Raw genomic sequence first — 21,395 nt, 5'->3', positions numbered from 1 at the left:
CGCACGGCCAGGGAGGCAGCCCGCCACGCCGAGCACCACCCATCGGAGCCGCCTCTCTAGACGCCGGGGCCCTCCACGGAGGCGGAGCCGCCAGATCCCCGCCGCCACCTTCATAGGCGTCGCGCGGCCGCGCCGGCAAGCACCTCAGGCGGCGGCGGAGGGAGGGAAGAGGGAGGGGGAGGCGCGGACAATTAAGGATATTCATGTGACGAAAGATGTAAAGTTCATGTACACGTTGTTTTTAGCTTTATAGTGGTCGGGACGGTCATATGGGTCACTGAAAATAGCCAAAATAATAATTAATTGTGAATCTTTTTCTAGTAAATATGTTCGAGTGTTCTACCTACATGTGAATTTTTGTGAAGAAATGACATATGTGGTCTTATGGAAAAAAATTGGTGCTCTAAAATTGTCTTTCTTGAAGCATTTTGGAAGTCCTATTCTTCTTTCTCAATAAGTTTTAACTAATTTTTATGCTGAATACTGGCTTTGGATATAATTCAACTCCAGAAAACACTGTGCACAGAAAAGTTAAAGAAGTCTTCAGGTTATAGTACTTGATGACATGTAAAAGAAGTTATCCTTGATCACATAAGAACCACATCTCAGAATCTAATATATTGTTGTCCTAAAAAGTTGAAGTACAACATATTTCCCAAAGGGATGTATCATCTGCAACCTACCCGTCCATTATTGTACTCTGTTATTATAATAACATCCAATCTCCTCCGATAAGACTTAGTCGATTGGTCACCACTTCCTAGCATGTACTTCCTCCGTAAAATATAAGAGTGTAGTGATCTAAACGCTCTTATATTACGGAGGGAGTACATGTAAACTGCTGCTGTTGTTTATTTCTTTCGCCAAGTAAATCAATTTGTTGTCAGTTTTGTCCTCAGCATCAAATAGAGTTTTCATTGCAGCAGACAAAGTGGTTTGGACTTTCGATCTGAAAATACCTCCAAGTAAATAAATCTGTTAGCCAGTTTTGTCCTCAGCAGCAAATTGAGTTTTCTTCGCAGTAGACAAAATAGTTACCAATTGTTTTCTTGAAAGGAAGTTTGGAATAAGAAACATGACGCCTAGGTACACAAAATGAGCATTTTTTCGGAACAAACATGAGATCAGTGCACCATTGCATTAAGCATCAACGACTTCCAGCTTTCTACTATGCTGGGTATCTACGGACTGTGTACTTTTATTGCGAAATGTGTACAAAGCAATGTACATATATACCTCACACTAAGCTTGTTCGTAGTTGGTCTATCAGGCTTTCTGCAAGAGAAAGTCAGAAAAACGGGGATATAGGATGATGGATTCACATCAAAGAACATGAATGTGGTATCTCCAGACTCCAGCATGCCAAAAGAACTGGTATTTGAAGATATATGCAGCTAGCTAATGTCCCTATACAGAGCATCGGAGTTGTACTATACTATACCTGTTGTGAACTGCAGTTATCTTAATTTTGGTAATCACCTAATAGATGATAGAAAAGCCTCTTGAGCATGTCATGTGGAAATTATACTCCAATCTCCATGCTATGTCAAATGATGGCATTCATATCTTTTACCAATTGACTGCAGATAATAAAACCTAAAGGATGGGCGGAAGGCCAACAAAAATGGTGTATGGACTCATGGAATTGCAAAGAAAATCCATAAATAGATTATGTGGAAGTCATACTGAAAACTAACACTATTTGTTACCTCTACAGATATTGCACTCATATTTCTTGGCTGGATGCATCACTCTGAGTTAAGAAGAATCATAACATTTCCATTTGCTTAGAAATTGTATTTTGGAGGCAAGAGAAGTACGCTAACAATATGCACCCTATAATTAATGGAACAGGGGATTTTTTCTACCAAAGGGAGCCATAAAATATACCTTACTGAATAACTAAAGCTGCCGGCATGCTTCTCTGAAATCGATTACACGATGTAACACAGGGAGCAATTTTCTCCGGAGAAGGGTTCCACATAAGGAAGACACAATAAAATTCCATTGAAGTAGTGCCCAAAACTTTTTCTAATATTTAACATTTAGGTATAATTTAATGTCAATATGGCACATCTAAAGCTTGGCACTATCTCACATAGTAGACTATAAACATGAATACTCATATATTTATTGTCTTGCCTATAAAATTAAAAAAATAGTATTTGGCACTATTTTCTGTACCAAGTATTTTTAAAATAGAAAGAACTTAATATGGTGTCGGATTGATTGATTATGATCATTTGCAGTTAACAATAACATTATAAACACAGTATTACTAAACTGATTGAACGTCTTAAAAAAATCTGAAAGTAACTTCACTGTATAAATCCTATGACTGTATTCTTGATGGCTTGATCTGTTTCACCATAAAGCACAGTCAATAGGGGCGGGCTATCAATTAGATTCTTCAGATAATATATTCATGCGGAAGTTTTTGTGTACCCATTGACATTAAAGGCTGAGCTGGAACATCAATGTATCAATTAATGGAAGATAAATTCATCGATATAAGCATCCGTAGCACCACGTCCATCAAGGTATACCTGTTGTGAACTGAAGTTACTGTAATTTAGGTAATAATCACTTAACAGATGGTAGAAAAGTCTATTAAGCATGTCATGTGGAATTTTTTTTTTTGAGAATCTCATGTGGAAATTATACTCCATGGTATGTCAAATGATCGCATCCATTTCTTTCACCAATTGACTACAGATAACAACACCTAAAGGATGGGCGGATGGCAAAAAAAAAGGGTATACAGACTCATGGAATTGCAAAGAAAATCCATAAAGATTATGCGAATTCATACTGAAAACTAACACTATTTGTTACCTCTCAGAATCTAGCACTCATATTCCTCGGCTGGATGCATCAGTCCTAGTTAAGAAGAGGCACAACATTACAATTTTCTTAGAAATTTCATTCTGGAGGCAAGAGAAGTATGCTAAAAATATGCACCCTATAATTCTCGACGAATAATGGGAATATGGAATGGAACAGGGGAATTTTCTTTTTACTAGAGGGGGCCATCAAATATACCTTACTGAATGATAAAGCTGCAAGCATGATTCTCTAAAATCTATCACACCATGTAACACAGGGAGTAGTTATCTCCGGAGAAGGGTTCCACATAAGGAAGAGACAATAAAATCCCATTGCGGTAGTGCCCAGAACTTCAGTATTTAACATTTATGTAAAATTTAATGTTAGTATAGTACAGCTAAGGCTTGGCACTACCTCACTGTAGTAGGCTATAAACATGAATACTCATATCTTTATTGACTTGCCTATAAAATCAAATAAATAGTATTTGGCAGTGTTGCTGTACAAAGTATTTGTAAAATGGAAAAAAAAATCATAATATGGTTTTCAGATTGATTGGTTATGAAAAGTCGCAGTATTGCATAACATTATAAAATGCACTCTTACAAAACTGAATGTAACTTCATCTTAAAAAATCTCACTGTATAAATCCTAGGAGTGTATTCTTGATGGCCTGGTCCGTTTCACCATAAAGCACAATTGATAGGAGTGGGCCAACAATTAAGTTCTTTTTTTTTGCGGGTGAACAATTAAGTTCTTCGGATGATATATTTGTGCGGAAGATTTTGCGTATCCATTGACATTAACGGCTGAGCTGGAACATCAATGAAATAATTAATAGAAGATAAATGCATCGATATAAGCATCCATAGCACAACGCCCCATCAAACATATATCTATATGTCACTTGAGATTAAAATCTGAACCACCAATGTAGTATCAAGAATAGAAAAAAATTAAAGGCGTACAGGTGGGCAGATTTACCTGCTATGGAGAGGAATCCGGGATGCAACCATCACTTAGATCTAGGAGGAAACGAAGGAGAAAAAATTAAAGGCATAGAGGAGGGCAAATTCACCTGCTATCGAGAGGAATCTGGGATGCAACCATCACCGAGTCCAGGAGGAAACGAAGGTTAGAATCTTGGACAAAGAAAATTGTAGGAGATGAGAACCTACCCGAGACCAGTGGGGAACAAATGGGTGAGATCCTGGGGACGCAACATCACAGGATTGAGATGAGGCACGATTGGTGGAGAGCCACTTTCAACACCAGAGATTGGTGGAGATGAGGCAGCGATTAGATTGAGGAGAAGGAAGCCATCAGGCTGGCCTCCGGCGGCAGCACGACTGATTCACACTGCGATGCGCCGCCTTCTCATCGTCCAACATGGATTGCAGCTTAGATTGCAGAAATAGTAAGGTTGGAGAGGAGGAGGATTGGGGAGAGGCTGGATTGTATGGTTCTGTTTAGATGGATTGCAGCGTGGACGCGTAGGAAAGGCAATTAGGAGGAACATCGCCAACATCTAGATTAAGGATGGACGTTTCGCTTGGACTATTGGTGGGACAGTATGTGAGGACTCTCTGGGATAATTCGACGACTGTCAATAACTAATCTTGAGATCCGACGGATGATAAGCTTAATTTCTGAGAATTAACGTGGAGCCTCGAATGATGCATCCAATTAGTAAATATAAGATATAAGATATAAGATTCTAGCATGAATAATAAACATTTATCATGATATAAGGAAATACAAAATAACAACTTTATTATTGCCTCTAGGGCATATTTCTTTCAGTCTCCCACTTGCACTAGGGTCAATAATCTAGATTACATTGTAATGATTCTAACACCCATGGAGTCTTGGTGCTGATCATGTTTTGCTCGTGGAAGAGGCTTAGTCAACAGGTCTGCCACATTCAGATCCGTATGTATTTTGCAAATCTCTATGTCTCCCTCCTTGACTTGATCACGGATGGAGTTGAAGCGTCTCTTGATGTGTTTGGTTCTTTTGTGAAATCTGGATTCCTTTGCCGAGGCAATTGCTCCAGTATTGTCACAAAAGATTTTCATTGAACCCGATGCACTAGGTATTACACCTAAATCGGATATGAACTCCTTCATCCAGACTCCCTCATTTGCTGCTTCCGAAGCAGCTATGTACTCCGCTTCACACGTAGATCCTGTCACGACGCTCTGCTTCGAACTGCACCAACTGACAGCTCCACCATTCAATATAAATACGTATCTGGTTTGTGACTTAGAGTCATCTGTATCAGTGCCAAAGCTAGCATCGATGTAACCATTTACGACGAGCTCTTTGTCACCTCCATAAAAGAGAAACATATCCTTACTCCTTTTCAGGTACTTCAGGATGTTCTTGGCCGCTGTCCATTGATCCACTCCTGGATTACTTTGATACCTCCCTGCTAGATTTATAACAAGGCACACATCAGGTCTGGTACACAGCATAACATACATGATAGAACCTATGGCTGAGGCATAGAGAATGACTTTCAATTTCTCTCTATCTTCTGCAGTGATCGGGCATTGAGTCTGACTCAACTTCACACCTTGTAACACAGGCAAGCACGCTTTCTTTGAATGATCCATTTTGAACTTCTTCAAAACTTTATCAAGGTACGTGCTTTGTGAAAGTCCAATTAAGTTACTTGATCTATCTCTATAGATCTTGATGCCCAATATATAAGCAGCTTCACCGAGGTCTTTCATTGAAAAACTCTTATTCAAGTATCCTTTTATGCTATCCAGAAATTCTATATCATTTCCAATCAACAATATGTCATCCACATATAATATTAGAAATGCTATAGAGCTCCCACTCACTTTCTTGTAAATACAGGCTTCTCTGAAAGTCTGTATAAAACCATATGCTTTGTTCACCTCATCAAAGCGTATATTCCAACTCCGAGATGCTTGCATCAGTCCATAAATGGATCGCTGGAGCTTGCACACTTTATTAGCACCTTTAGGATCGACAAAACCTTTTGGTTGCATCATATACAACTCTTCTTTAAGAAATCCATTAAGGAATGCAGTTTTGATGTCCACTTGTCAGATTTCATAATCATAAAATGCGGAAATTGTTAACATGATTCGGACAGACTTAAGCATCGCTATGGAAGAGAAAGTCTCATCGTAGTCAACTCCTTGAACTTGTCGAAAATCTTTCGCGACAAGTCGAGCTTTGTAGACAGTAACATTACCATCAGCGTCAGTCTTCTTCTTGAAGATCCATTTATTCTGTATGGCTCGCCGATCATCGGGCAAGTCAACCAAAGTCCACACTTTGTTCTCACATGGATCCTATCTCAGATTTCATGGCCTCAAGCCATTTATCGGAATCTGGGCTCATCATAGCTTCTTCATAGTTCGTAGGTTCCTCATGGTCTAGTAACATGACTTCCAGAACAGGGTTACCTTACCACTCTGGTGCGGAACGTGCTCTGGTTGACCTACGAGGTTCAGTAGTAACTTGCTCTGAAGTTTCATGATCATTATCATTAGCTTCCTCTCTAGTTGGTGTAGGCATCACGGGAACAGTTTTCTGTGATGAGCTATTTTCCAATTCGAGAGAAGGTACAATTACCTCATCAAGTTCTACTTTCTTCCCACTCACTTCTTTCGAGAGAAAACTCCTTCTCTAGAAAGGATCCATTCTTAGCAACAAAGATCTTGCCTTCGGATCTGTGGTAGAAGGTGTACCCAACAGTTTCTTTTGGGCATCCTATGAAGACGCACTTCTCTGATTTGGGTTCGAGCTTATCCGGCTGAAGTTTTTTCACATAAGTATCGCAACCCCAAACTTTAAGAAATGACAGCTTGGATTTCTTGCCAATCCATAGTTCATACCGTGTTGTCTTAACGGATTTAGACGGTGCCCTATTTAACGTGAATGCAACTGTCTCTAATGCATAACCCCAAAACGATAGTGGTAAATCGGTAAGAGACATCATAGATCGCACCATATCTAATAAAGTACGGTTACGACGTTCGGACACACCATTACGCTGTGGTGTTCCGGGTGGCATGAGTTGTAAAACTATTCCACATTGTTTTAAATGAAGGACAAACTCGTAACTCAAATATTCGCCTTCGCGATCAGATCGTAGAAACTTTATTTTCTTATTACGATGATTCTCCACTTCACTCTGAAATTCTTTGAACTTTTCGAATGTCTCAGACTTGTGTTTCATCAAGTAGATATACCCATATCTTCTTAAATCATCTGTGAAGGTCAGAAAATAACGATACCCGCCGCGAGCTTCAACACTCATTGGACCGCATACATCGGCATGAATTATTTCCAATAATTCATTAGCTCGCTCCATTGTTCCGGAGGACGGAGTTTTAGTCATCTTGCCCATGAGGCATGTTCGCAAGTATCAAATGATTCATAATCAAGTGATTCCAAAAGCCCATCTGCATGGAGTTTCTTCATGCGCTTTATACCAATATAACCTAAACGGTAGTGCCACAAATATGTTGCACTATCATTATCAACTTTGCATCTTTTGGCATCAATATTATGAATATGTGTATCACCAGAATCGAGATACAACAAAAATAGACCACTCTTCAAGGGTGCATGACCATAAAAGATATTACTCATATAAATAGAACAACCATTATTCTCTGATTTAAATGAATAACCGTCTCGCACTAAACAAGATCTAGATATAATGTTCATGCTCAACGCTGGCACCAAAGGTCTAAAACTAATCCCGAAGGTAGATGTAGAGGTAGCGTGCCGAGGACGATCACTTCGACCTTGGAACCATTCCCAACGCGCATCATCACCTCGTCCTTAGCCAATCTTCATTTAATCCGTAGCCCCTGTTTCGAGATACAAATATGAGCAACCGAACCAGTATCAAATACCCAGGCGCTACTACGAGCATTAGTAAGGTACACATCAATAAAATGTATATTAAATATACCTTTGTTCACTTTGCCATCCTTCTTCTCCGCCAAATACTTGGGGCAGTTCCACTTCCAGTGACCAGTTCCTTTGTAGTAGAAGCACTCAGTTTCAGGCTTAGGTCCAGATATGGGTTTCTTCCCCGGAGTGGTAACTTGCTTGCCAATCTTCTTGAAGTTCCCCTTCTTTCCTTTGCCCTTTTTCTTGAAACTAGTGGTCTTGTTAACCATCAACACTTGATGCTCCTTCTTGATTTCTACCTCCGCAGCTTTGAGCATTGCGAAGAGCTCGGGAATTATCTTATCCATCCCTTGCATATTATAGTTCATCACGAAGCCTTTTGTAGCTTGGTGGTAGTGATTGGAGAACTCTGTCAATAACACTATCATCTGGAAGATTAACTCCAGCTGAGTCAAGTGATTATGATGCTCATGTCTGCTAGAACTACGTCGGTATTGCCCCAAAGAGGAAGGGATGATGCAGCACAGTGATGATAGGTATTTCCCTCAGTGATGAGACCAAGGTTATCGAAACAGTAGGAGAACCAAGCAAAACTACATAAACAACACCTGCACACAAATAACAAATACTCGCAACACGACGTATTAAAGGGGTTGTGAATCCCTTTCGGGTAACGGCACCAGAAATTGGCAAACAGTACAAAAAAAGACACATCCGTGACATTTTGGGCCGAACGAAATTTTTTTCTGTCATACTTATGACACTTCTATGACGATAATTGTGACAAAACCCGGTATCATCATAGATGTGGTGGGGTCCTACTTCTATGACAAAAAATCATGACAGAAAATGGGCTTTTCGTCCTGGGCGGGCCAGAGACGCAGCTGCATGACATTCTTTGGGCCGTCCATGACGGAAAAACTGTGGTCGAAGCGAGGGCGAGGAAAATATCGGGGTGTTCCCGGTTAGGGTGGGTGGTCGGGGCTGAGCGATGCGCGTTTCTCTCGTACACGCACGCGCGTGGGTGCGAGGCGTTGGGCTCTAACTGAACCCGAGCGATTGCACTGCAGGCTACGCATTACTGAACCCGAGCGATCGATCGATGGCTGTTAACTGGACCTATCATGGTTTTGTCACGACAGATGTCCTCGTGAAGGGACTTAGTCATGGAGCCATCACAACGGGTTAGCTTAAAGGGGTTAAAGCGGACAAGGGACGCAGAGAGTTTATACTGGTTCGGCCCCTTGCGGTGAAGGTAAAAGCCTAATCCAGTTGTTGTGGAATTGCTAGGGTTTCGATGACCAGGGAGCGAATACGCTTTGCCTGAGTCTCGAGTTGTTGTCTGTTGTCCTTAAACCGCCGCCGGGTTGTCCCCTTATATACATGGGTTGACGCCCGTCGGTTTACAGGGTTCCGAGGCCGGCTCATAAACGTGTCCGGCCCGGTCTCTACTTATTTCTGCCTTATAATACAAGCTTACATATCAAGGTCGGTTTATGACTACAGGCCTTAATCCGCCTTTGGGCCCTGGGCCTTCATAAAGCGTCATCATCTTTGTCTTCATGGTCTTCAAACATAATGACTCACTATAGGGATAACCCGGCCTTTCCTGGCCGGTTTACGCCCAGTAGTAATATCCCCAGCATTAGGCCCAGATTGATTTGAACTGGTTCATGTCAATCTCCAACACTTTGAGAAAAATTCTTCTTCGGCATCTTCACATAAGTCTTGTAAACCACCGTGACGTCACTTTCCCGGACCATGATAACTCGCCATGACATCATCTGTTATTAAAAACTGCACATAACCCACCTTTATTAATGAGCCTCCGGCAATCAAGGCGACAGCTCCGCCTCATATCTAAATTTTGGGCTCCTTGATTTTCGCGCCTGTCACTTATCCCTTTGCTTTTATAAATAGGGCCAGGGGGTCCTTTCCATCCCCCCCCCCCCCGTGCCTCTTTGCATCGTCTTCTTCCTCGCGCCGACCGAACCTTCGAGCTCTACCGCCGCCGTCGTTCTTCGCATCTGCCTCAACAACAGCCGCTGCATCAACCTGTTGGTACCAGAAAGCCGCGGCGTCTCTCCGCTGTTCCTCTGTCATTGGTAAGCCTTCTCTCCTTCCACCCTAGATCTTACCATTAGGGTTTGTACTCATCGGAGTTCTTCGAAGTTCTCGAAGCTGTTCTTCCTTGTTCTTCTTCAGTAGTACCAATGGCGAGTTAGATCTGATATTTTTTAGTGCCCTTGTAGTTTAAACTCCTTTTTCCTCATTAGGGCATCTTCTTTATACAAAACTCATCTGAACTTGCTGAACTGTTCGAGCACTTGAAATTAGGTCAGAATATATTTTGATTTTCCAACGCACGATAGATCTGAAATTACTATGCCAGGTTGTGAAACTTGTTTTTCCTTCACTTATACATCTTAGATCTGTATCTTCAGTACCAGATTAGGCGGTTTAATCTCATAGAAAAATGATGATCCGGTAGGTACCATTAGTCCCCTGTTGAACCGCCGATGCTTTTATCTTTGCACTTTTTCCATTGTCAGAATCCGGTTTACCAATAACAAACTCCGGTTTAACAACATGCATATATCCTTGCACCGCTTTATAGTTATCCCTTGTGAATCCTAAACCGGCAATAATCATGTTTCAGCTTCCCATTGAAATGGCCAAGCAAGTCTATGAATGCAACTGGGTTCCTTCTCGGGTCACTGAAGATTAGTTAAACAGATGTGTCGCAACTGGCGCTTTAGCCAAGAAAGAGGTCATTCACTGGAGGGCCCCTGGTACGGAAAATCCTCCTGAACCCAAAGACGAAGAAGTAGTTGTTTTTGTTGACCATCTGGGTCGAGGCTTTAGCCCTCCCGGTTCAAAATTCTTCTGAGATGTGCTTGCCAGTTTCCAGCTTCACCCTCAGGACATCGGTCCAAACTCTATGTCCAACATCTGCCATTTCCAAGTCTTTTGTGAGGCTTATCTCCAAGAGGAACCCACATTGAATTGTTTAGGGATTTCTTCCACTTAAACCATCGCACAAAGTTCACAGATGGACCCAATACTGAACTTGGCGGAATGGCAGTTCAAAAAAGGAAGGAAGTCAGCTTCCCTCACGCCAAGCTTCACAGTCACCCCAAGGAGTGGAACCAGACTTGGTTTTATTGCAAAGACACATCTCCAACTGACGAAAACCCTTTGCCAGGTTACCGCCCTCACCGTCTTAGCAATACACATCCCTTTCCTCAGAGGTTAACTGCAAAGGAAAGGGCCAACTATGCCCCACAACTGTCAAAGCTTAGAGCCTTCATGGCGAACGGTTTAACAGGTGTTGACTTTGCTCGTTGTTGGATAAGCTGGAGCATTCTGCCCTTGAGCCGGTGCCCCGGTTTGATGTGTGAATACACAGGGAGCTTGACCGATCCTCAATGACATATCAATATTCAGCTAACAGAGGCTGAAGTTACAGAGGCTGTCAAGAAAATGTTGAATGAACCGGAGGCCGTCTGCGGCCAGACCAGATTAAGTCCTTTCTGCACCTCCAACAAACCGCCAGCTGTAAGAATCATATGACTTCTTTGTTTTCAGCTTAATCTTTTAAAACATTCTCTCAAAATATTGTTTATCTTTGCCAGGGTGATGATCCGTTCTGGAAGAAAAAGCCACAGGATAAACCGGCAAAACCACAAGACAAACCGGCAAATCCGCTTCGCCCGAAGACCAAGGTTATCAAAAAACCTGCCAAGAAGAGGACGACTGCGTCTTCTGAACCAAATGCTGACGCTGACTTGGATAATCCGGACTCAGAGGTAGAACTTGACTCCCTTGGTTCATTTTTCATACACCTCATTGACAATGACTATTATCAGGATGACGCTGAAGGCAGCCAAGCTGAGGATGCAGAGGTAATTATTCTTTCCTCCGGTTCAGATCCTCTGCCAGCTCAGACAATCCGTCAAGCAAACTAGAAAGTAAAATTTTCTCACCCCCTTGCTCATTTGGACCCAAACTTTCTTTTGAAGAAGCAGCAGCACGAGGCCCGCCGCACAACCCGGCATAGTGGCCAGGTAGTTACCTCAGCCGGTTTACCGAACACTCCGGTTCGGAAACATCGATCAGAGTTCTCTCATACTCTTGACACTTTTTGCCCCAAGGCGGGTTGTTTCCGACAGCCTCTTAATCCATCTGATTCAAATTATCAGGGCACTTCCCACTCATCTTCTGGCGAGCCATCGGCCACAAAGCTTCCACCCCTCAAGACAGTTCCTGGGTAAGCCACACACTTGATTTTATCCTTGATGTGTTGTTTTTGCATATTGTACTGACCTTTATGCTTATTTTTCACAGTGCCAAGCCTAGACCCAGCAAGAAGGCACGGTTGAATAAACCGACTGACGATAATGTGGTTGTTGAACCGGAAAAGACTCCAGATCCGGAAGAAACCGATGCTGATGCCATGCTTAATGATCCGCCGCCTCAAGATCATGACTTGTTTGCTCAACAAGTAGACATTGACACCACAACCATGCTGACAAACCGACTAGCCCGGTCCGACCTGATCATAAATCGTCCAGTCCAGCTAAGGCTACTGACAAACCGCCAACTCCTGTGAAGGCTGCTGAAGATAAAGAGGATGATGTTATGATTACCGGCGTCAGCCACACCACTCCTGGCAATCCGGTCGCTTTATCTAAACATAGCGCCAAAGATGAGCTTTCTGCTATCGGCAAAGGCAAATGGAACGCCCAACTTGTCAAGCTATGCCCATCTCAATGCTCAAGATATTCACTCTGGCTTCTTGAACCGTCTGTACACCAGTCGCGACTATGAAGCCGGTTTGGTAAACTTGATGAAAGAGCGATACGAGGTAACTAATACTCCACTCTACATCTGTTTCACTTTTTAATTCCAAATATCAACTCCAGTAGCCCCCAAGTGACGGTTTATGATATCAATCTAAACCGGGACTTAGCAATAACTTAACTTTTCATGCTTAGCCTCCAGGGACCGGGTTATCTCTTTAAGATGAACCAGTATTGTAGAATTGCAATACTATATCTTTCACTGGTATAGCCCCCAAGGGCCGGTTTAACTTTGTAAAGATGAACCGGTACTTTTTAAAAGACTTCCCAGATCAGTACTTTGAGCAAACATACATTAGTCCCCAAGTGCCAAGAGTAATACTTGTATTGTGCTTGGGACTTGTAGAAATTTCCAAGAACAAGGAAATATGCATTAGCCCCCATGTATCAGGTGCATAACTTGTTATGTGCTTGGTACTTCAAACATGTATTACCCACACATTATACTTCTGTCTGTTATAGGCTGAGCTGAGCGAAAAGGAAGCTCAAACCGCTGATCTGCAAGAAAACATCAAATCCCAGCAAGCTGGAACCTCCAAGGCCAAGGAAGAGTTGACCAGCGCTTTAGACGCTATGGAGAAACTGAAAGAGAGCTTCAACAAGGAGCGGGTGGACTGGGAAACAGAAAAATCCACTTTGCAAAAAAGAGCCGAGGACGCAGAAGCAGCTCTTAAACCGGTGGTAGATGAGCTGACTGGCGTAAAGCGGCAGATACATGCCATGACTGATGCTGTGTTCGGTAAACATCCTTGCTTTACACTTTCAACATATCTTCCCATGTGTTGCCGATTTACTGACATTTGTAATGATGCAGGAACTCGCATTAGTCATCTGGGCTCTGATGTACAGAAGAAGCTGAAGGCTGCCTATACTCTGATAGAGCAGTTGTATACCGGCGCGCAACGAATCATCTGCACCGCTTCTCACAATAAACCGCCCCAACGTTAATCAAGGATACCTTAGAAAGGCTGTCTATGCTGCCTGCCCGGGTAGAAGAATTAAAGAGATCTGCTGCAAGGGCTGGTGCTCTGACCGCACTAACCCGGGCAAAGGCATGGGTGCCTGACCTTGATCCGGAGGATGTCAGCAAAGGCTATCCGAGCTTAAAAGAAGACGGATCAGAATTCAGGAATGATGACCTCCGAGCAATAAACCGGGAAGTACGTCCGCTGGCTTGCCAATTAGCTGAAGAAGCCGATCTTTCTCATTATCAGGCGAGTTATGATGTCCATAACAAACGGGTTGCCGCCCCGACTCCTGAGGTTCAGAATCTCATCCCGCCAATTCGTAAGCACACTTATGCCCCTGACATTGAACCGTCCACCCTTATAAGGGATGAAGCTATGTTCCAAGTCCTAACTGGGATCGACTGGACAACTATTGACTTCCAGCCGCTGGGTAGAGACGAAGAGGATGAACCGATGCAAGATGATCCGCAGCCGTCAGGTCAAGCTGGAGACGAATCATGATCCGGAGGCCGGTTTAGTCTTCCACGTGCTGCAATGCTTATTGAGAAACAATTATCCTTTTGGGCACTGAAACACCTTGTAATAGGCTAGTTAAAACACTTGGTCTATTATGCCTTCGTGCATATTTATTTGTGCCTGATACTTGTTAATCCGCCATTCTTAAGACATATTATGTTCATAATCCGCAGCGATCTATTCCTGCACACAAGAAGTTGATAGTGTCCTGGCGGTTTACCGCCGGACGGGTCATGATGCCCAGATATATAGCCAGGGTTTATAACCAAGGCTGTAAAAAGATAATCAAATATGAAAATAATTGATACATGTGACCTTGAATCACAACGTTGGCTGACCAACGTTGGCAGTCAGGGTGATAACCCCAATCTTGAGTAATGTTAAATCCTTTCATCCCGTGCCGGTTTATGAGAAACCCGTGCCAGGTTGTGGTAAACACCAGTTTATTCAATGCTGGCGACTTAGAGCCGAAACCAGACCGGGTTAAGAAACTCCGGGTTATAAGTGATTACGTACTGACAACTTGTAGTTGACAGACTAGCCGGGTTGATGAACACCGGTTTATCAAAAACATCATAAGCCTTGTCAAAAGAGAGAAAAACATGGCAAAAAGCAAATGAAAACTTGTAGTCGAGGCTTTTCACGGGCTGCCAGGCCCCAAATTCGAGGCTTTTCATGGGCTGCCAGGCCACTGAGTTAAACCATTTTACAAAGCCTTTTAAGATGGTCCTCAATCCTTAACCAATCGTCGTTTTAACTTGACAAGTTCAGGGTCTTATCAGAGTAACTTGTAAAAGTTCGACGGGTCATACCAGGTTTACCTGGGCGGAGTGACTTACTTAAGAAGGCAGGCTAACCCGGGGTTTTAGGTGTATACACCAGGCTTCCAAGTCGTGGCTTGATAGCCTATTACAAGTGTAGATTCTTTGTTCATTGCGGCAGCAAAGAATCCCCAAGTAACATTTTGAGCTGTGCTCAGTGGCTGCCTATGTTTGAGTTGTTGTTTTGCAACACTCTCTTTGGCCCCGGAGTAATTTGGCTTTGAGCCGATCAAGAGGTGTGACTATGGTTCGAATACGACCAAGCCCCCAAGTGATATTGTGGCATTGCACCGATCAAGTGGTGTAGCTATGGTTCAAATGCAACCAAGCCCCCAAGTGATTTTTATATAAAGCTTTAATAAGCTGAATCAAGGGGTAAACCGAACGCCGCTTTATGAACAGAAGCCCCCATGTAACCACACATGATATAAGAAAAACAACAGATACCCCGCTTTAGCTGAGGCTGTGGTTTATTATATTAATCATAATATATACATTGTCATAACTATGTACATGAGCAGAGCCTGTGACTCAAGTATAGTAAGGTTGAAGATAAGCAATATTCCACGGCCGGTGGGTCTCCTCCTCTGATTTACGTGAGTCTTTGCGCTCTCGAACATCTATAAGGTAGTATGACCCGTTGTGCAGATTCTTGCTGACCCCAAAAGGTCCTTCCCAAGGTGGGGATAACTTGTGCATATCCGTCTGATCCTGGATGAGTCGGAGCACTAGATCGCCTTCTTGAAAAGTTCTGGTTCTAACCCGGCGGCTGTGATAACGCCGCAAATCTTGCTGATAAATCGCCGAACGGGCTGCTGCAATGTCACGCTCCCCATCTAATAGGTCAAGTGCTTCTTGTCATGCCTTCTCATTGTCAACTTCAACATACGCTGCTACACGAGGTGAGTCATGACGGATGTCACTAGGGAGAACCGCCTCCGCTCCATAAACCATGATAAAAGGCGTGTAACCCGTCGATCTGTTGGGTGTGGTATGTGGTATTGATGCTCCATAACACAGAAGGTAACTCCTCTACCCAACAACCCGGCGTCCGTTGCAAAGGAACCATAAGCCGGGGTTTGATGCCTCTCAAGATCTCTTGATTGGCCCTCTCCGCTTGACCATTGGACTGGGGGTGAGCCACTGATGATACGTCAAGCCGGATGTGCTCACATTGACAGAACTTCTTCATGGCACCTTTTGACAGATTGGTACCATTATCTGTTATAATGTTGTGCGGAAAGCCAAACCAGAAAATCACCTTTTTGATGAATTGAACCGCCGTGGCCGCATCACACTTACTAACTGGCTCTGCCTCCACCCACTTCGTGAACTTATCAACCGCCACCAAAAGGTGGGTCTTCTTGTCCTTGGATCTCTTAAGGGTCCAACCATATCCAGCCCCCAAGTTGCAAACGGCCAAGTGATTGGAATCATCCTCAATTCCTGAACCGGTACATGAGCGCGTCGTGAGAATTTTTGACATCCATCACACCTTTTGACCAAGTCCTCGGCATCAGCATGAGCCGTCAAGCAATAGAAACCGTGAAGAAACGCCTTGGCTACCAGAGATTTTGAACCGGCGTGGTGACCACAATCTCCTTCGTGGATCTCACGCAAAATTTCGCAGCCTTCTTCAGGAGACACGCAGCGTTGAAACACCCCTGTCACACTGCAATGATGTAACTCTCCATTGATAATAGTCATGGACTTGGACCGCCGGATTATCTGCCTGGCCAAAGTTTCATCTTCTCGTAACTCGCCCCGGTTCATATACGCCAAATATGGAACCGTCCAATCCGGGATAACATGAAGAGCCGCCACCAACTGAGCTTCCGGATCAGGAACAACCAAATCCTCTTCACCAGGGAGCTTGACGGATGGATTATGCAGCACATCCAGGAAAACATTGGGTGGAACCGGTTTACGCTGGGAAGCCAAGTGTCGGAGTAAATGGCCACGGGTAGCCATACCGACTACCCCTGGCTCTTCGGCAGATTTATCAGGCCTTTGGGCCTTCAAGCACTCCAAGCATTTGGGCCGCCTTCCCTGGCCGGCTACCACTAAAGCCGACTCCCGGAAGGCGACCCAGCCTCGCCGATTCCTCCCCAGGACGACAACGGGGTGGCCGACTCCAAGAAGCCGACCAGGAAGGACGCCGGCTCCTACAACCACCCCTCCATAATGGCGACGTGACGGGGTGTGGCCACAGTGCGGCCCATGACCCCCGAAGCCCGAGGCGGGCATGGCTACAGGAGGCCGTACGGGAGGGACGTCTCCCGTGCGGCTCGGCACTGAAGCCACGCTAGCCTCGACGTCATCCACGACCCACTCCTGTACGGCCCAAGGACTGCGGGCCCCTTCAGCCAGAGAGAGGCGTGAAGGGGGCCCGGCTTTTCCTAGTCGGCCAAGAGTATAGCCGGCCTCCAGAAGCCGGCTATTCCCTTCCTCGAAGCAGGAGCCTCATTAAGGAGACAAGACGAGGTGAGGCTACAGTGATAGCCCCCGAGGCGGCCCACTGTAGCCATGCTCACCTCGACAAAGCCCTCATCATCAGAGGCGCGGCTACAGTAAGCAGCCGCCGACAAAACCCTAGGCGGTGGGACCGGCCTGTCGACCAAGTAGCCGGCAGCCGGCGGGACCCACTAGCCGGCGGGACCCAGCAGCCGGCGGAGAAGCCGGCGAGCGTAGACACTGACGGCTGGGACCAGTTCCCAGTTGGATTACCATTGTACCCCCGGGGGGTAGGCCTATATAAACCCCCCGGAGCACCCATGCAAAGGGTTGGCTTCTAGGTTAACACCCACGCATAGCACACACACCATAGATAGAGAGAAGCAAGAGCTAGCCTTGTTCTTCTTCTCCCTTGATCTCAACAGCTCTAGGAGCGATTGTAGCTACCCTTTATCGATCTAGTGATCATGCGGAGACCCCGCAGAGCAGGACTAGGGGTGTTATCTCCTTGGAGAGCCACGAACCTGGGTAAGATTCGCCGGCGTGCATGTCTTCGCCTCATCCCGTTTCCGGGCACCGGCGACGTTTTATTGGCTCCCACAATGATAAGCCATCCCTTGGCATATGTCGCACCAACCACCCGACATTTGGCGCCCACCGTGGGGCCAGGTGCACCGTCGTCCGAAGACCTGTTCTGGACGGGAACCCTCTTCCTCCCCCGCGAGCGCAGCCAGCCTGCTGCGCCCGATGGCGTTTGCCTCGACGTGCTGCAAGGCGTCGACGATGCCTGCGCAGCGAGCCGCCTCGCTGATCTGCTCGGCGAGACTCGCATCTCCGACGAGCCTGCGTCCGACGCAGGCACCGACTACCCCGAGAGCCGCCTCGTCAGCCTCCTCGACCAACTTCACGTCTCCAGCGAGCCCGCTGCGGACATGGAGTCGGTCGGCTCCACCGGCCCGATGCTCATCGACTCCGACACCGCGTCGCTCGACGCCTACCCCTCCGACGTGGTGGTCTTCGATGACCCCCTCCCTCGAGCTGACAGCGGCAGCAACGCTGTCACCGAAGTGCTGGTCATCAGCCACGTCTCCAACTCGGGCGAGAACGCCCGCGACGCTCAGCAAGCGGCGATGCACGACCTCTCCGTCCCCATCCCGGCCGACGCCGACGCCGAGACCCTGGAGGCACGCCGCCTTGCCCTCATCCCGGAGGGAAAGAAGATAGCCTCGATGAGACGCCTCACCGAGGCCCACCAGCGCGAAGTCGACCGCGCCGCCTTCGGGACGTCGCCGCCTAGCGGCCCAAGCCGAGCCGGCTTCGTCCAGAAGCGCGGCGCAGCCGTTGCCAGCATGCTAGGCGCAGATCGCCCCGTCTACGCCACCCCGCTCGAGAATCTGCGAGCCGCTCAGGCGGCTGCAGAGGAGCTCAATGGGCTGGGAGCCGACGAGCTCCCCTACATGACAAGATGGATCCAGCAGCTGATCGACGCGGCTGCAGAACGCCACGAAGCCGGCGCCCGAGCTGATAGCCATCCCCCGCGCCGGGAGCACGCCGCGACGTCCCGCTCGCCGACTGGGAGCGGCGCGCGCCAGAAGAAAGACAAGGAGCTGGCTGCCAGCCGCAGCCGGACTCGCATTACCATCGAGCGCGACGCGGATGGCCGCCCTCGAGCTGTAGAGCACCAGGGAAACCTGCCTCCTCCCCCGCCTCGAAGAGAAAGACGCCTCACTCCACCGCCTGTCACCCATCCGACTCTTGGCGACCGACTCGGCCGCCGAGAAGGAGTCGGCGAAAACGACGCCCGCCACAGGATCGACCGCCTTGCTCGATCCTTGGCGCTAGAAGAAGAAGACGATGTCGGCCCGCCATGCTTTGGCCGCCGCATCCGCGACGAGCCCTTCCCCAAGGGGTTCTCGCTCCCCAGAGACACACCCAAGTACAACGGCTCGGTGAAGCCAGAAGATTGGCTCATCGACTACTCCACAGCCGTCAGCATCGCCAACGGCAATCGGCGCGTCGCCGTGAAGTACGTCCCCTTGATGCTGCAAGGCATGGCGCGCACATGGCTCAACAGCCTCAAGCCCTACAGCATCAACAGCTGGCTGGACTTCACCGAAGTTTTCGTCCGCAACTTCACCAGCACCTACAAGCGGCCTCCCAAGCCTCGCCAGCTCTCCCTCTGCGTCCAGGGGCCTAACGAGTCGACCCGCGACTACCTCACGCGATGGGCCGAGCTCCGCAACTCCTGCGAAGGAGTGCACGAGGTCCAGGCCATCGAGTACTTCACTGCCGGGTGCCGAGAGGGCACCCTCCTCAAGCACCGACTCCTCTGCGACGAGCCGGCTACCCTCGACGAGCTACTAGTCATTGCTGACAAGTACGCCACTGCGGACTCCTCCATGAAGACCGAGCTCCGAGTAGACGCCTCGGGGAAAGTAATTGCTCCGGCTCCCAAGACGCCGGCTGGCGACCCTAACTGGTGCCCCTACCAGAACGACCACAAGCGCAAGGGCCCCATGCCGACTTCCTCCAGTCGGCAGGTGGCCACAATTGAAGACGAGCAGCCCGAAGAGCGGCCCGCTCCCAAGAAGAAGGGTGGCCGGCCGCCCTGGCAGTCGTCCTTCTCCTACGAACAAGCACTCGATGCTCCCTGCAAGTTCCACAGCGGCGCGAAGCCGTCCAACCATACAACACGGAAATGCCACTGGCTCACCCGCATCACCAAGGGCGAAGGGATGGTGCCGCCTCCGCCTCCCGGCCCGCCGCCTCCAGCTCCCCAGCAGCCGGCGGCCCGACCGGCAGTCGGCGCCATCCAAGACGAGTTCCCCGAAGCGCACGACGCTTACGTCGTCTTCACAAGTCAAGTCGACGACAAGCGCAGCCGACGCCGGCAGCACCAAGAAGTAAACGCAGTCGCCTCTAGCACCGCCGAGTTCATGCACTGGTCGGAAAAGCCCATCAGCTGGAGCCAGGCCGACCACCCAGAGGTGATGCCTTCGCCTGGCTCCTATGCTATGGTCTTGGACGTCACCCTTGCGACAGAGAGGCGAGCTGCCAGATTTTCCCGCGTCCTGATAGACGGCGGAAGCAGTATCAACATACTGTACCGCGATACCATGGACAAGCTGAACATCAAAGCAAAGCAGCTCATGCCGAGCCGCACCGTCTTCCATGGTATCGTACCCGGCCTATCTTGCTCTCCAATCGGCAAGATCAAAATGGATGTTCTCTTCAGAGACAAAGATCACTTTCGCCGGAAGCAATATGGTTCGAGGTGGTGGATTTGGAGAGCCCCTATCATGCACTGATTGGCCGACCTGCGTTGGCCAAGTTCATGGCCGTGCCCCACTACGCCTACCTGAAGATGAAGATGCCGAGCTCGAAGGGGATCATCACGGTAGCCGGCGACTACAAGAAGTCCATCGAGTGTGCCATGGCCAGCAGCCGGCTGGCCGAGTCCCTCGTGGTGGCCGAAGAGAAGAAGATGTTGGAGCGGGTTGTGGCCATGGCCGGCAAGCAGCCGGCCTTGTCCCCCAACCCCAAGGATTGTGATGCGCAGGGCTCCTTCCAGCCTGCAAAAGAGACAAAGAAGATACCTCTAGACCCGGAGCACCCGGAGAGGTTCGCCGTGATTGGGGCGAACTTGGACAGTAAATAGGAAGGCGAGCTCGTCGACTTCCTCCGTGAGAATCGAGACATCTTTGCATGGTCCCCAAAGGACATGCCGGGTGTCCCGAAGGATTTCGCCGAGCACAAATTACATGTCCGAGCTGATGCGAAGCCAGTCAAGCAACCCCTCCGCCGACTATCAGAAGAGAAGCGAAGAATCGTGGGAGAAGAGATAGCCCAGCTCCTTGCAGCCGGCTTCATCATGGAAGTGTTCTTTCCAGAATGGCTTGCCAACCCAGTTCTGGTTTTGAAGAAGAATAACAAGTGGCGCATGTGTATAGACTACACGAGTTTGAACAAGGCCTGCCCAAAGGATCCGTTTGCTTTGCCACGGATTGACCAAGTGATAGACTCCACAGCCGGATGCGAGC

At 47.3% G+C, this 21,395-nt stretch overlaps 1 long non-coding RNA gene across 7 annotated transcripts in view; it reads right to left on the bottom strand.

The window, feature by feature from the left end:
• Nucleotides 1-4,398, bottom strand: part of LOC123143976 (uncharacterized) — a 6,994-nt gene extending 2,596 nt beyond the window's left edge. The window contains exons 1-2 of one of the 7 annotated variants that reach the window (XR_006471173.1): nt 2,836-4,398; nt 684-2,556 (exon numbers count right to left, since the gene is read on the bottom strand). This is a non-coding gene — a long non-coding RNA (uncharacterized lncRNA). Of the gene's footprint in view, nt 1-683 lie in introns of all 7 variants that reach the window. The other 6 variants (XR_006471168.1, XR_006471172.1, XR_006471170.1 and 3 more) reach the window with 6 other exon arrangements.
• Nucleotides 4,399-21,395: the final 16,997 nt, after the last annotated feature.

Source organism: Triticum aestivum, chromosome 6D, assembly GCF_018294505.1.
Source record: "Triticum aestivum cultivar Chinese Spring chromosome 6D, IWGSC CS RefSeq v2.1, whole genome shotgun sequence".
NCBI classification, from domain to species: Eukaryota; Viridiplantae; Streptophyta; class Magnoliopsida; order Poales; family Poaceae; genus Triticum; species Triticum aestivum.
The sequence above is the reverse complement of the archived record's forward strand: the minus strand, read 5'-3'. Positions and strand labels throughout refer to the sequence as shown.